At 42.7% G+C, this 16750-nt stretch overlaps 1 long non-coding RNA gene across 3 annotated transcripts; it reads left to right on the forward strand.

Moving 5' to 3' along the window:
• Nucleotides 1-1774: 1774 nt before the first annotated feature.
• On the forward strand, nt 1775-11344 carry LOC136354984 (uncharacterized). Of its 3 annotated transcripts, none has more exons than XR_010738942.1 (6): nt 1775-2468; nt 2785-6959; nt 7276-7356; nt 8484-9140; nt 9703-9768; nt 11040-11344. It is a non-coding gene; the product is annotated as an uncharacterized lncRNA (long non-coding RNA). The 3 variants fall into 3 exon arrangements; XR_010738943.1 differs by having other exon boundaries at nt 8484-8622; XR_010738944.1 differs by having other exon boundaries at nt 8484-8600.
• Nucleotides 11345-16750: the final 5406 nt, after the last annotated feature.

Consider the following 16750-nt stretch of genomic DNA (forward strand, 5'->3'; position numbering starts at 1 on the left):
AAGAGCTTAGCATACATATAGCATATCAAGTCATGTGTTTCAATAAAAAGAAGATGAACCCATCTATAATATAGCAAGCATGCATTAAAGTATAATCATGAACCAAAGATTTTACAATTAAGATCAAATCAACAATCAAAATTCATAATTTCATACGATTTATAATGCAACATCTTTACAAGCACATAGGTTGAAAAATAAACACTATACATATATACCTATTGCATTTATCACTCTTTCTCAAATTAGCTTTTAGCACAAAACAACCTAGAGAATTTTTAACTTATATTTTTCTTGAGCCTTTTTACTTATATTTTTTCTCTCAATTATTCCTGGTACGTCCTTGTCGTCAAGACTGTTTTGAAGGATTCGACACCCATTATTTTTGCTCACATCGAATACGTCCTTGTCGTCAAGACTGTTTCTGAAAGTGCAAGTGTCATTAATTTGGTTTTGGTGAGTAATGACAAATCCAATTATATGAGACTAATGTTTTTATAAGCATTTCTTTGCCTAGTCTCATGTGGATATGAAAGTGGAATATGTGAGAGGTGATTTGTGGACTTCATATGAGTGGAGAGAGAAACGTTCATTGATGGTGTACTGTCACGTCCCAAAACGACTCTAAAATACATCCTCTAAATTATGCCTAGAATAATTAAAATCCGTGTGAAAGCCTCCAACAATTAAAATGTGCAAAGTTAAAAGTCAAATAAGGCTTGGAGGATTTTTGTATATTTCCTAAAAGCCTAAAATGCGTAAATAAATTTTAGTGGAATTTTGAGAACACAAATAATAATTATTAAGAAATAAACAAAGTTAAAATGGTTTTATAAAAAGAAAAGCTCTAAAAAGTCCCCTTTCCCTCCCTCTCCCTCTCGGGCCGGCTCGGCCCATCTCTCTCCCCCTCCCTCTCCTCTCCTCGCGGCCCATCCGGCCTCTCCCCGCGTGCGCGCCGCTGACGGGCGGGCCCGCCCGCCACCCTCGCTAACGGGTGGGGCCCACCCGTCATCCCCTTCCTCCCGCCACTCCTGCCGCCTCGCCCGCGCCCTAGCGCCGCCGCCGCCGCGAATCCCGCCGCCTCCCGCCGTCCCCGCGCGCAATAAAGTGGGGGGAATTATTCCCCGGGATCCCCTCCCCCTTTCCCCCCAATTTTCCCTCCCTCTCTCCCTCGGATTCGTTTGGAAACTTCTCCCCTAACCTCGCCGGCGCCATTGTCACATCCTGATTTTCGTTTCAGGATTTATAAATTATTTAATAAATTAATAATAGAATTTATATTAAATGTTCTTTAATTTACAAGTGAAGTTAAATGTGGGAAATAAAATTTCCTAAATATAAAGCATGGATGGATTTAATTTTTATTAAATTCTCCATGGTTAATTATACTCTCTGGAATATTCTCGGATTTTTCGGAGCTCAATTCCTAATTTTTAATCTTACAAAGAGCATTTCAGTAATTACCCACATATTAAATTAATCATTAAATGGTCTAATTATAATTTTGTTAAGTACTTTGAGTGTCCAAGTATTTTCAAGATTTTTCTTGGAATTATTTGAGCATAGGAAGTATTTTTAACAATTCAAAGATCATTTCAGTGATTAATTTAATTGGAAAAGTATTTAAAATTCACCTTTTCCTTTTCGGGCCGAATTAGGAAAAGTCCTCTCACTCTCGGCCCAGTCTCCTCTCAGCCTGCATTCCTTTTCCTCTCTTTCCCGAAGTCTGCTTTTTGTCCCTCCTTTAATCAGTCTTTGGAAGTAGAAGCCCAGCAGAAAGTCTACTTTCCCTCCCTGGCACTGTTCATCTTCCAGCTCTGGACAGAGCCGAGCCGCCCGTGCTGTGCCCTGTGCAGCCGCCGCTTCCTCCGTTAAATCTCGCCTCCCCGTTGCTCCTTTTTCCAATTTAGTTGAGGGGAAATATTCCTCTTATCCTCCTCTATCTTTACCCCCAAAAATCGGAGCAAATCGTTGAGTATTTTATCCGAATCGAACTCGTTTTTGAGTTTATCTCCAAAACCGAGTTTTTGATTTCCCGGATCGATTTCTTGCGGGAGGAGTCCGATCTCTTCAATCCAAGGCTATAAATAGGACCCCCTAGTCCTCCTCTTTCGTTTGCCCCCTCTCCCGTCCTCTTCCGTGCTCCGTAGCTCCGTCACCACCGTTAGGTGCGCGAGAGGGTGGAGAAGCCCGGCCGCTCTCTCCCCGCTGTCGCCGGTCACCGGAGTCCCGTCGCCACCGCCGCCAAGCAAACCGCCGCCGCCGGCCATCTCCGGTGCCGCCGCGCCGCCGTCTCCATCGTCGTCGCCGGTCGCCGTCACCACCGTTGGGTGCGCCGTGGTGAGGGGAAGCTCGGCCACCCTTCCTTTTCCGTCGCCGGTCATCGGAGCTCCGCCGCCCCGTGCAACCCGAGCCGCCGCCGTCGCCTCCTCGTCGCCGGCCGTCGTCGGTCGTCGTTTGGCACGAGGGTGAGTATCGTTGGGTTCGTCTCGTCGTCCTCTACGTGTTCATGTCCTCCAAATCCGCAGCCGGTCGCTCTATCTCCGGCGAGGTCGCCATCTTGGTCCGGCCATTGATGATGTCATCATGACGTCATCATCTTCTCCTTTTCCAGTTTTTTCTAATAGATTAAATCTTCGGAAATTCATAACTAAATCATCGTAACTCGGTTTTGAGTGGTTCAAGTTGCTAAATTCATCTAAAATCATGATCTACATGTTTGTTTACTTTATATGTACTGTTTATTTGGTTTTTATTAGTCTTTTTCTTCGTTTTGCGTGTTAGCTTGTCGTTTCCGTCGTTGCGAAGGTTCGTGAGTGCGTCGGAAGTGATCAAGAAGATTACTTGAAGACCGATTATTGCAAGGCAAGTCACACAGATCCTAAACACAATCCTTTGAGCATGTTGATCCTATATTTAAATTCTCTATTTATTTCAACTGTGCATTTATTTTCGAATGTCACCGGGTGGTGTGAACTTATTCCTTTGTTATGGCCAATTTGCATTGATTACTTTATTCCTTGATACCTTGGGTTATTATAACTTGACTAGTTGGGCTTTATATATTGGTTCAGCTAGATATTAGTTATGATTGCTTAGCCATGCTTAGAAACATTAGCACACTATTGGGATAACTTATGACTCACTATTATTTAAGGATGGCTTAATGATAGTTCACGATGGTTAATCGTGATTGGTTAATTAATTACTTGCCAACTAAAACTTGATAATGGTGGGTTGTGAGCACATGGTTTTGAGAGTCGTGCTCATGACAATTAAGGACCGGTTCGCGAGCTACTGTTGTGAAACATTTATCGTGCCAACCACAAGCCAGCGTGGGCAACGGCTTTATCTTTTGTGTAGCGTGATTCATTATAGTGCGCCAGACTGAGAAGTGGCGAGAAGTCCACGGGGGTAGCTGGGGAGTCCATGCCTCTGGTTTTTGAGGGGGTGATTATGATCCAGGAAAGGTGCGCTGTAATGGGTTATGTTGTGCAAGGGGTATTGTCACAACTCCTTTCCGAGGTACCGTGGTGGTATTGAGGCACATGGTGACATGATGTGGGGTTGTGTCTTGTGGGTACAGTGGTACACCTCTGGCCAGAGTAAAACTATTCGAATAGCCGTGCCCGCGGTTATGGGCGGGTTGAGCAATGTTTTTCGTGATTAGTCTCACACCTCTCACAATAATTATGGATGTTAATACCTGATAATAATTTGCTTAGCTCCTGGTTTGGAGTTAGATCTGTACAGCCGGGTATGGTTGTTCAGGATGGTTGGGCCTGTACAGCATGGGTGTGCTGTTCAGTGTTGATTAAAATTTTTAATTAATTACTCTACTGTTTTACTACTCTTAACTCTTTGCTAAATGCTGCTTTTGCAAATGAGCCTATATTATGCCATCCTTTGGAATCCTTGTGCACTTGCATATTTGCTGTGTGGCTTGTTGAGTATGTCATATGCTCATTTTTGCAATAATCAATCAACCTCAGTTGAAGAAAAAGGATCCAGAAGGAGAAGACGTTTGGCTTATACCCCAGTTGAGCTGCCTGTGGGAGTGGAGCTGGAGCTTCGCTAGATTTTATTTTCCGCTGCAGTTTTTCTTCTTGGTGAGGACTAAGTGCCTCTTAAGTAAGTATTTATCAGTTTAGTTATTATGATGGATTTGTATATTAAATTGTCAGTTTGTGTACCTCGGCTGATTCCTGGACGAGGATTTTATGCACAAATCAGTTCGGAAATTACTAGTGAATTTCCGGGCGTGACAAGTTGGTATCAGAGCCATCTTGACTGTAGGATAAGCCAAATGGTCAAACCTTAAGGACTAATTTTCCGAAAACATAATTTGTGAAAATTTTCCTTTCTTCCTTATCTAGAATTCTTTGCAAATCGTTTTGTCGTTCTTCCCCCTTCCTCTTTCAACTTGAGTAGTCGTTAATCTTGATGGAGAAACTCGAAGACGTCGATGTTGTCAACTTCTGCAAGTCAAGTGGATCGAGGAATAATAAGATGATAGTCGAATCTTAAGTGTTCAGATAGAGTGAAGTTTGGAACCTATCTTAGAACCTATGCCGCCAAAGTGTCTTTGAGGAATAGTTAGTAGGGTAGAACGCTTGTTGTTTGCTTTGTGTGTAGGTATGGTTGCATTCCCATCATTGGAGTAGTTCATTGATGAGTGTGTAACTATACTAGGTTGCTTGCTTAATCAACTTGAACAATATAATGGTCTACACACATCAGATCAGTGTTAACCTGGTTAAGGTCTTGTCTTTAGTGTAACCCCTCTCCTTCTACCTTTTCTAATCTGCATCAGAATGGTGGGATCATTTCCGGATGAACAGAGCAGAAGGACAACCAATCACTTGGGAAGAGTTTATCGAAGGATTCAAGAAGACACACATACCTGCAGGTGTTGTTGCTTTGAAGAAGCGTGAGTTCCGGGCACTTAAGCAAAAGGATCGTACCGTGACGGAATATCTTCATGAGTTCAATCGTCTAGCTCGCTATGCTCTAGAAGATGTGCGTACTGACGAGGAAAGGCAGGAGAAGTTTTTGGAAGGCTTAAAGGATGAGCTGTCAGTTATGTTGATCTCTCATGACTATGAGGATTTTCAGGAGTTGGTTGACAAAGCAATTCGACTTGAAGACAAGAAGAACAGGATGGATAACCGTAAAAGGAAAATGATTGTATTCCAGGAGGCACAGGATAGTAGCCAGAGGCAGCGTATCAAGCCACTCCAAATTGGTGAATCTTTTTCTGCAGGTCAAGAACAGTCACAACAGTTGGGCATCAGTGGTGAGATCAACTCAGAGACTAATGCAAGCAATGAAGACAATGATGAGCAAGCTACTCAATCAGTGTCATTTCAGCAGGATCAGTCTCAAGAAGATAACAGTAATGGAAGGGAGCATCGGGTGTGTTTCAATTGTTATGAGCCAGGTCACTTCGTAAAAGAGTGTCCGAAGCCGAAGCGTCAACAGCCACAAGGCCAAGTCAACAACATTGTCCTCACAGGAGCAAATGCAGTGCCGGTTGCGTCTCAAGGGATACAGCTCAGCCATCAGTTCCAAAGCAGCAGTAGCTTTCTTTAAAACCATAGAATAATTATCGGAGTTATGGAATAAGATAGACTGCAGTTTACCTATGCCCTTTTCTTTCTAGCCGTTCCGAATCTCGGGACGAGATTCTTTGTAAGGGGGGTAGATTTGTCACATCCTGATTTTCGTTTCAGGATTTATAAATTATTTAATAAATTAATAATAGAATTTATATTAAATGTTCTTTAATTTACAAGTGAAGTTAAATGTGGGAAATAAAATTTCCTAAATATAAAGCATGGATGGATTTAATTTTTATTAAATTCTCCATGGTTAATTATACTCTCTGGAATATTCTCGGATTTTTCGGAGCTCAATTCCTAATTTTTAATCTTACAAAGAGCATTTCAGTAATTACCCACATATTAAATTAATCATTAAATGGTCTAATTATAATTTTGTTAAGTACTTTGAGTGTCCAAGTATTTTCAAGATTTTTCTTGGAATTATTTGAGCATAGGAAGTATTTTTAACAATTCAAAGATCATTTCAGTGATTAATTTAATTGGAAAAGTATTTAAAATTCACCTTTTCCTTTTCGGGCCGAATTAGGAAAAGTCCTCTCACTCTCGGCCCAGTCTCCTCTCAGCCTGCAGCCCTTTTCCTCTCTTTCCCGAAGTCTGCTTTTTGTCCCTCCTTTAATCAGTCTTTGGAAGTAGAAGCCCAGCAGAAAGTCTACTTTCCCTCCCTGGCACTGTTCATCTTCCAGCTCTGGACAGAGCCGAGCCGCCCGTGCTGTGCCCTGTGCAGCCGCCGCTTCCTCCGTTAAATCTCGCCTCCCCGTTGCTCCTTTTTCCAATTTAGTTGAGGGGAAATATTCCTCTTATCCTCCTCTATCTTTACCCCAAAAATCGGAGCAAATCGTTGAGTATTTTATCCGAATCGAACTCGTTTTTGAGTTTATCTCCAAAACCGAGTTTTTGATTTCCCGGATCGATTTCTTGCGGGAGGAGTCCGATCTCTTCAATCCAAGGCTATAAATAGGACCCCCTAGTCCTCCTCTTTCGTTTGCCCCCTCTCCCGTCCTCTTCCGTGCTCCGTAGCTCCGTCACCACCGTTAGGTGCGCGAGAGGGTGGAGAAGCCCGGCCGCTCTCTCCCCGCTGTCGCCGGTCACCGGAGTCCCGTCGCCACCGCCGCCAAGCAAACCGCCGCCGCCGGCCATCTCCGGTGCCGCCGCGCCGCCGTCTCCATCGTCGTCGCCGGTCGCCGTCACCACCGTTGGGTGCGCCGTGGTGAGGGGAAGCTCGGCCACCCTTCCTTTTCCGTCGCCGGTCATCGGAGCTCCGCCGCCCCGTGCAACCCGAGCCGCCGCCGTCGCCTCCTCGTCGCCGGCCGTCGTCGGTCGTCGTTTGGCACGAGGGTGAGTATCTTTGGGTTCGTCTCGTCGTCCTCTACGTGTTCATGTCCTCCAAATCCGCAGCCGGTCGCTCTATCTCCGGCGAGGTCGCCATCTTGGTCCGGCCATTGATGATGTCATCATGACGTCATCATCTTCTCCTTTTCCAGTTTTTTCTAATAGATTAAATCTTCGGAAATTCATAACTAAATCATCGTAACTCGGTTTTGAGTGGTTCAAGTTGCTAAATTCATCTAAAATCATGATCTACATGTTTGTTTACTTTATATGTACTGTTTATTTGGTTTTTATTAGTCTTTTTCTTCGTTTTGCGTGTTAGCTTGTCGTTTCCGTCGTTGCGAAGGTTCGTGAGTGCGTCGGAAGTGATCAAGAAGATTACTTGAAGACCGATTATTGCAAGGCAAGTCACACAGATCCTAAACACAATCCTTTGAGCATGTTGATCCTATATTTAAATTCTCTATTTATTTCAACTGTGCATTTATTTTCGAATGTCACCGGGTGGTGTGAACTTATTCCTTTGTTATGGCCAATTTGCATTGATTACTTTATTCCTTGATACCTTGGGTTATTATAACTTGACTAGTTGGGCTTTATATATTGGTTCAGCTAGATATTAGTTATGATTGCTTAGCCATGCTTAGAAACATTAGCACACTATTGGGATAACTTATGACTCACTATTATTTAAGGATGGCTTAATGATAGTTCACGATGGTTAATCGTGATTGGTTAATTAATTACTTGCCAACTAAAACTTGATAATGGTGGGTTGTGAGCACATGGTTTTGAGAGTCGTGCTCATGACAATTAAGGACCGGTTCGCGAGCTACTGTTGTGAAACATTTATCGTGCCAACCACAAGCCAGCGTGGGCAACGGCTTTATCTTTTGTGTAGCGTGATTCATTATAGTGCGCCAGACTGAGAAGTGGCGAGAAGTCCACGGGGGTAGCTGGGGAGTCCATGCCTCTGGTTTTTGAGGGGGTGATTATGATCCAGGAAAGGTGCGCTGTAATGGGTTATGTTGTGCAAGGGGTATTGTCACAACTCCTTTCCGAGGTACCGTGGTGGTATTGAGGCACATGGTGACATGATGTGGGGTTGTGTCTTGTGGGTACAGTGGTACACCTCTGGCCAGAGTAAAACTATTCGAATAGCCGTGCCCGCGGTTATGGGCGGGTTGAGCAATGTTTTTCGTGATTAGTCTCACACCTCTCACAATAATTATGGATGTTAATACCTGATAATAATTTGCTTAGCTCCTGGTTTGGAGTTAGATCTGTACAGCCGGGTATGGTTGTTCAGGATGGTTGGGCCTGTACAGCATGGGTGTGCTGTTCAGTGTTGATTAAAATTTTTAATTAATTACTCTACTGTTTTACTACTCTTAACTCTTTGCTAAATGCTGCTTTTGCAAATGAGCCTATATTATGCCATCCTTTGGAATCCTTGTGCACTTGCATATTTGCTGTGTGGCTTGTTGAGTATGTCATATGCTCATTTTTGCAATAATCAATCAACCTCAGTTGAAGAAAAAGGATCCAGAAGGAGAAGACGTTTGGCTTATACCCCAGTTGAGCTGCCTGTGGGAGTGGAGCCGGAGCTTCGCTAGATTTTATTTTCCGCTGCAGTTTTTCTTCTTGGTGAGGACTAAGTGCCTCTTAAGTAAGTATTTATCAGTTTAGTTATTATGATGGATTTGTATATTAAATTGTCAGTTTGTGTACCTCGGCTGATTCCTGGACGAGGATTTTATGCACAAATCAGTTCGGAAATTACTAGTGAATTTCCGGGCGTGACAGCCATTAATGGCGGCCGGGTCTCCCGCGCCCATTTCCCCCTCCTCCGGCCGCCCTCTCTCACTCCCAACCCTATATAAACCCTCCCCGAGCTCCCCACCACCGTTTCCGCCACTCACCGCCCTTCCTCCTCGACGGAATCGAGCTCGTGCCGTCGCTCTCTCTCTCCGCCGTCGCCGTCGAGCTCCGGTCCGCCGCCGTCGTCGCCCCGAACCACCTCCCACCTCGGCGCCGCCTCCTTCGGCTTCACCGCATCCTCGCCGACCTCGTCCACCCCTCCGTTTCGCTCGCCGACCGCCGGAACGCCGTCGACCCCGTCCACCCAAGCCGCGCCGCCGCCTTCCTCCGCTCCGGCCGCCTTTTCGTCGTCGCCGTCGACCTAGGGTGAGCCGTGGACCGCCGCTTCGTTTCCCCCTTTCCCTCCCCTCTCTCGGCCGCTGCTCCGCCGTGCCTATGGCCGCCGCCAGCGACCATAGGGGCGCGGGCGCGCCGCCTCCCGCCGCTGCGCCAGCGTGGCCGCCTTCGGGCGCACCAAGCGGCTGCAGCGTGGGGCCCGGCCGTCAGCCGCCCGTGCCCTCGGGTGCGGCTGACGCGTGGGACCCACGGCGCCGGCCGGTGTGAGCCCGGGTGCGCCCGGTCCACCGTGGACCGTGAGGCTGCCGCGTGGGCCCCACTCCCGTGGACCCGGTCCGCGCACCCCCTCCCCTCGGCTGACGCAATAAACCTTTTTTTTAATTAAAATTTAAATGAAGAAATTCGCAAATATTCATTTAAAGAGCATATAAACTTCAAATGGCCATAACTTGGCCATTTGAACTCGGAATTGGACCGTTCAAGTCTCTAATTTTTCCTTAAGAAGTCAAGAACCCATTTTTGTGCTTTGTTCCTGCTTGTTATATGGAGTTTATTAGAGTAAAAGCCTTTTTCTTTTCCGTTGGTCGTGTAGACGCTGCAGCTTCGGAAGATCCGCTCTTCGTGGAAGTTGAAGCCGACGTTTGGGAAAGCGAGCAAGGCAAGTCACATCATCCTTGAACATATTGAATCCCAGTTTATAAAATTATTTTGATTTAAATTATTGCATTATCGCTTTATTTAAATTCCCGCGTTATCACTGTTTTATCTAGCCATGCCTATTTACCTTTGTTATGACCTTATTATTGTTATTGTTATTATTTCCTTGTTCACCCTAGAATAAACAAAACCCCAACTAGTGGACACTCTACTCATGGTACCACTAGTATGATTTTAGGTAGATGCTTCGCTGGTTAATTAGGCAACATTAGGTGGTTTTACAACTCTAGACTTTGGGAATATTCTCATCACCTGGACACTTTGGAATGGATGGATTATTGTGGAATTGGATTCACACTTCCCCCTCTATTCAAAATCCCCAAAATGGTTTTAGGCTGGGCTCGGGGTGCATGGTTTTGATAGTAGCACCTCGGCCATATAAGGACCGGTCTTCGGGCCTCTGTTGCAAAGCACTACCGTACTTCCACATGTCTAGTGGGTAAGGCTTAGTTTGTGGCTCAGTCTGGTTATAAACAAAAGTACACGGATGGAGATGGACGAAGTCAGGGGTCGATGGACATCTCTAGGACAAATGAAGGCTACACGAGCTGCGGCCCGGTAGTCGAGATGTCATGGCACAGGGCCGGTGTCCTGCTGCTAGGGGCTCAGTCCTGCCTACCTGTCCCGGGGGTTCCGGCCGTAGGTGGGGTTGGGTCGGTACTCTTGTCTATGGCTAGGATGGGTTGGAAACTATGTCACATCTTCCGTCCGTATACCGTGGTGGTATGTGGCACGTAGCTACACGTGAGGAAGATGTGTCTTGTGGGTAAAGATGTACACTTCTGATCAGAGTATAATCTATTCGAATAGCCGCGCCCTCGGTTATGGGCAAGCCGAGCAATGTACCCAAGTTAGTGTTTTAATTCTTAAAACCTGCTTAACAACTAAAATGTGGAATGGTTGGCCTGGGTTGGCTTGGGACGAGCTGGGACCCAGGGTCGGGTTGCCAATTCGGTCTAAATCATCGTAGGCCTTGGGTTAAGGCAGGTTCGTGTGGGTTCACGGCCTTGATTAATAATATGGTATAGCTCTGGAATCGTGTTTACAAAATAGCTTTGAGCAACTAAGTGTCTTTTAATGCTGTTTACTGCAAACCCTAACCCTTTATATTATAACCCCCTTGTACTCCCTTGCATTTATCCTGCACTTGTGGGTGTGTCTTGTTGAGTACGGTGGTTGTACTCAGTCTTGCTCAATTTTTCCCAAACCCAGAAGAGGAGCCCCTGGAAGATGAAGGCTTTGGTGTCTAGCTCGTGCCTGCCGTCAAGCGCCTGTGGTAGTCGCCCTAGTCTTCCGCTGTTTCTCGTTTGTCTTTGTGTGTGCTGGGCCTTCGCCGCCCATGTAATAAATTAACTATTTACGCTTCCGCTTGATAAACTCTGAAATGTATCAACTTTTGGTGTACCTTGCCTCCTGGGACAAGGAATAATACACGCACGTAAGGAACGCCCGTTGGGTTAATTCCGGTCGTGACATGTACCGAAATCAGAAGGATGAAATGCATGGAGATCAAGCTATATATGTCATTCTTTCTCTCCGTGCTCATATTGATATATTCATATATAATATTTTCATGTGATTACATAAGCATGTGAGACTAATGTTTTGTTTGAGCCATTTCTTGTTTAGTCTCTTTTCACATTGAGAACATGGAGATGATGAAGGTATGCTTCTATCTTAGTGTACACATATGATCAATAACTTCTATTCTTGTATAGGGTAAGTTCACAATCTTTTATCTCTAATTATGCATACATTTGTTTCTCACAAAAATATTTTGTATGCATACATTTAGGGGGAGCAAATCCTATACCTTGGTTATGCATGTACTTGATCCAAGTTATTCACTTTTATTTAATTGAGATCTTTACATGTGAGCATATAATTGAGTATATGGCACTTAAGGTGTTGATTAATACTCATCATTTATTCATATCCTTTTATAGATGCAATCGGTTGGTCAACATGTGGAGGTTGACAACTGGATCATTGGGACTAATAATTTTATTGAGTTGAATGAGAGAAATAGGTCCCAAGGATTGCAAAGGTGTTGATGCCAAAGTGGAGATATTGAAGATGTGGGATACGAAGTGGCTACTATGGCAAAACGGTGAAGGGCAAGCGATGCTCGGTCGCGATGGACCATGCGGAGGTGAAGGGCAAGCAAGGGGCTTGGCGCCGAAGAACCAAATCCGGTGGTGAAGGGCGAGTGACAGCTTTGTCATGATGGACCGTGCGAGACTATTTGAAGCTATAAGTAACCGCATCAATCATTTGAAGAATATACGGTGAAACGGTTTTGGCGTTGGCATCCCTTATGACAAAGGAAGGAAATGGAAAGAAGGCATTCCTATTGGTATAATTATCTTCCTATTTACATTTGAGTATAGGAATGCCGTACTATTAAGAGGGATGCAACGTCGATGCGTTTGTGTATGTCTCGGTGCTCAAAGTGACCTATCAGATTGGTACCTTGAGAGAAACCTAAGCTTTAACCAATCCTTTGAGTGGTTTTAGACCTTATTCTTGGTTGAGTTGGGTAGTCCTCTAAGTGAGCTTTCCATAGAGTCCAAGATCAGAAAAAACGGACTCCCGAGCAAAAAGTTATAGTCGTTTTACTCTGTGCTTTTCGGAAATTCCGAAAAATTATCGAAAACTCCGAAAATTTTTTGGAAAACTCCAAAAATTTCAGAAATTCCAAAAATGGGTGCAAATCTGAGATTGGCTTCTGTAAATTTTCAGACATATCCGAAAATGCTTTTCGGAACTTCCAAAAATTACAGTCTTGGCCTCTAACGGCTAGTTTTTTAGGGGCTTGGGTATGTAAACTCCTCCATCTCTCCTTTGAGTGGTTGCTATTCTTGGGCAACATTAGACACATCCAAAGCCAAATAGCCATCTCCATTTCCCATCCTTTGTGGTGCCACTTTGTGAGGGGGATTTGAGAAGGAAAGAGAGTTGGATTGAGAGAGTGAGGAGTTGAGAGCTAGTGAGCTTCACTCCATCCTTTGTGGTGCCTCTTTGTGAGAGGAATTTGTGAAGGGAAGAGAGTTCGATTGAGAGATTGAGAAGTTGAGAGCTTGTGAGTTTCACTTCATACTTTGAGCACTCGAGTTCATAGCAAGCAAATCTTTGATTGTGTTTGTTACTCTTGGGGACTAAGGTCTCCTGGATGGCTAGGCGTCGCCGGTGAGCACCCAAGCTTGTGGTGTGCCACGGAAAGTTTGTGAAGGCTTCGATTTCGCCTCCGCAAGGGAAGAAATCAAGAGTGAAACCGAGGAGTGCATTTGTGCAACCTCGTGAGTAAAGGGTTGAAATAGACCCGGCCCTTGTGGCCCCTCAACGGAGACGTAGGATCCGTAGATCCGAACTTCGGGAAACAAATCAACGTGTCTCCTCTCTTGGTTGCTCGTTCTTGCCATCTCCTATATTGTGCTTGAGTTTGTTTTTACCCGATCTACTTGCATGCTTAATTAATATAGTTAGTGACCTTATATCTTGCTTAAATACCTTATTTGTCACCTTTTGATTCATATACATTTTCTTTATTCGAGCTACAAGTTCATAGCTAGTGTTTTATTCCGTTATCCGCTGAACCTTTCGGTTGAGACAAGAACTTCCAATCCCATACCGGAAGTTCCTATTTGAACCGAAAGTTCTCATCTCTCTAATATGCTATGAAGTTGTGATAATTTTTAGGAACGCCTATTCACCCCTCTCTAGGCGACATCAAGGTCCTTTCAGTTTCCAAGGATTCAGTATTCATTTTTTTCTCTCATAGATATTTTTTATTCTCTTTGCACAAAGAGCAATTACAAAGCTATTTGAGAAATAACAATTCAATAAAGCATATATATAAAGCATTTATAAATCAAATCATATGCTAGCATCAATATTGCATATTTTCTTAATTCAAGTATAGAATTTAAGTGTCATGCATTATCTCCCTTAAAAGAAAAATCTAAGTCTCATAAAAAGACTAGAATACATACAAGCTTCTAGAGACAAATAAACCTTCATAGTATTGCTAGCATGCACAAGAAAATACCATATGTATAAAACAAATATCTCTTTTCTCAATTTTTCTTATTGTCATATTTTTGCTTGTTAAAACCATGAGGTACAAAACTCCCCCTCAAATCATGCCAAAAGGCTTTATTAAAAAGCACTAACTCCCCCTCAAAATAACCTCAATTCTCCCCCAAGAAAAATAAAAAAGAAATCAAAGATTTTGAAAAAGACATCCAATTGCCAATGATATCACCAAAATTCTTATGAATTGACATATATCCACTTATATTAACCAAAACAACTACCTCAAACTCTAGCATATGAAAAGCTAATAAACGAGAGAGTAGAACGGAATTATGTCAATTCAAAAATAAATTGATGTTATTTTGAAAAGCAATTGTCATCTCAACACTGAACACTCATGGGGAGTATGCCACCAAAATACCTACAAACAAGAAGATGTCGAGGCCTCTGTGTTGGGATTAGAAATAAGAAATTTTGGAATCCAACACTGAGTCACACAACCAGTAGAACCAGTAGGTACATATGCACTAATAAAATCAGAACCAGACTTACCTAAATAATTACCTTGTCGCTCCACAAAAGTCCGATCTGAATTTTGTGCAAAATCACCACGAGGCCAGTCTGACCGCTAGCCGGTCTGACCGACTGGCCAGTGTCGGTCTGGCTGTGCTCCTCGAACCAAAACCCAATTTTTGCCATCGTCGTTTCGCAAAAGCAATTTCTCTTTCCTTTTTCTGTTTACGGGCAAGACGAAAACAAAAACCAACCAAATGTCCATCTTTTCAACAAAAAGTACAAATATACTTCTCACGACAAGTTTGTGAAGTAGATGGTTTTGAAATATTTATTTTTGTTTCTTTTAAAGTTGCAAAAAGAGAAGGCAAAATTCCACCAGATTTAAAAATTGTTTTCTTTGCACTTGGTTTTGTCAAAATTTCTCTGCATTCTGTTATACTCAAAACATTGGGTTGATTTTTGGTGAAATAGTCACGAACATCAAAACCAACACCCCTATTGTAACTAGTCACTTTAGACTGATCTAAAATCATGTCAAGTTGTTTCTTACCATCAGAAAATCTTTGCAAAGAACTTTTCAAATAAGAAACCTCATTTTTCAAATTAGCACAATTTTCACAATCTACCATGATACCTTTGCTTTTACGACATTTGGGGCAAGAAAGCACTTCATTGGTTTTCACAATGTTTTCTATATGCTCAACACATCCTAAAGCATATTTCAATTTCATCTCATTCAAAAAACAATTTGAACAACTTTGAGAAATCAAAAAATCTTTGTTTTGTTTAGCCCTTTTTGCACATAAAACATTGAACAAAGAACTTGCACTTAAAGCAACTTTGTATTTTGTCAAAACGTTCTTTGTCGAAACCAATTCATCAATAACACGAGCATGCAAAGCAAATCCAAGAGCAAAAGAAGACTTCAAATTTTTAGATTTTTCAATCTCATATTCCAATTTCTTGCAATTAATAGAATTGACATCTCGCAAAGTATTAATAGAAAATGTTTTAAGTTTCTCAGCAAATTTAAAAGCAGCATGTTCTAATTGTTCATAACTAAGCTTTTCTTCACTATCACTATCAGATTCATCCACATCAGAATTTGCATTACGAGCAATAAAAGCTAGATCAACAACCTCCTTACCTTTGCTCTTGTCCTCATCTTATGACTCATCAGAATCCAAAGCTTCTATGAGTTCTTGAATTAGCCTTTGCTTGCGACTTTTCTTCTTCTCCTTCTTGTTGTTTTCATCCACCTTGATCGCCTTATTGTCTCCACCATTATCATCTCTCTTGCCTCTCCCAAGCTTTGGACAATGCGAATGAAGATGATCAGTAGCACCAAATTCAAAACAACGATTTGGACACCTCTTTTCCTATACCTGACATTATTCATAGATCAAGCAATTCTGTTAGAAACCAAAGCCAAATAATCCTCCTCGAACTGTTCGAGTTGATCATCGGACGTGGCATTAATTAAAGCAAGAATAGAAGAGTTCGATGTAGAAGCACCAACATCCAAAAAAGTCGAACAAGAAACCAAAGCATCCGACTTAGAATCAACTTTACGAGAAAGAACATTCATCTTATGTGTTTTAAGTTTCGTGTAAACCGAATCCAAAGTCAAAGTAGACATATCAACGGACTCCTGAATAGATTTAACTTTCATCTCCCAAATAGACATGTCAAGACCATTCAAAAAGTGGCGAGAAACCTCTGATTGTGTGTAATTAACATCATAAGAAGAATCAACAGATCTAAGATCACTAAAAATTTTGTTAAACCTAGAAAGATAGTCATCCAAAACTTCTCCAGGTTTCATCTAAAATTTAATGTACTCCTTCTTGAAAAGATCCCGACGAAGTTCTTTAATATTGGTTGTTCCTTGATGAAAATTTCTCAAAGAATTGCAAATCTCATTGGCGGTTTGAAGATGAGAAACACAATCATAATCCGAATGAGAAATCCCAGTCAAAAGAATATTGCGAGCTTTGCATTTTTGTTCAAACTCAGTTTTTAAAGCAGCAGTATTAATTTGTTCAGGAATCACATAAGGATTAGCAACTTTTCTCCAAACATCATAATCCTCAACCATAATGTAAGATTGCATCTTACTACACCAATAAGAAAAATCCGTTCCATCGAAAACATGGAGCTTAGTTGTAAACTTATTAGCCATGGCAAAAACTCTAGATCGGTTAAAATCCAAAGAAGAAAACAAGACTCTGATACGACTTGTAGGATCGAAACACAAGAACTAAGCCAACCAGAGGGGGGGTGAATGGTTGGTATACCCAAAAACCCAAACTTCTTGAGGAAATAAAAGTTACCATCGAATCGATGTAGATCGGTCTGACTGCGCCTGTGCC

Source organism: Oryza sativa, chromosome 1 (genome assembly GCF_034140825.1).
Source record: "Oryza sativa Japonica Group chromosome 1, ASM3414082v1".
NCBI classification, from domain to species: domain Eukaryota; kingdom Viridiplantae; phylum Streptophyta; class Magnoliopsida; order Poales; family Poaceae; genus Oryza; species Oryza sativa.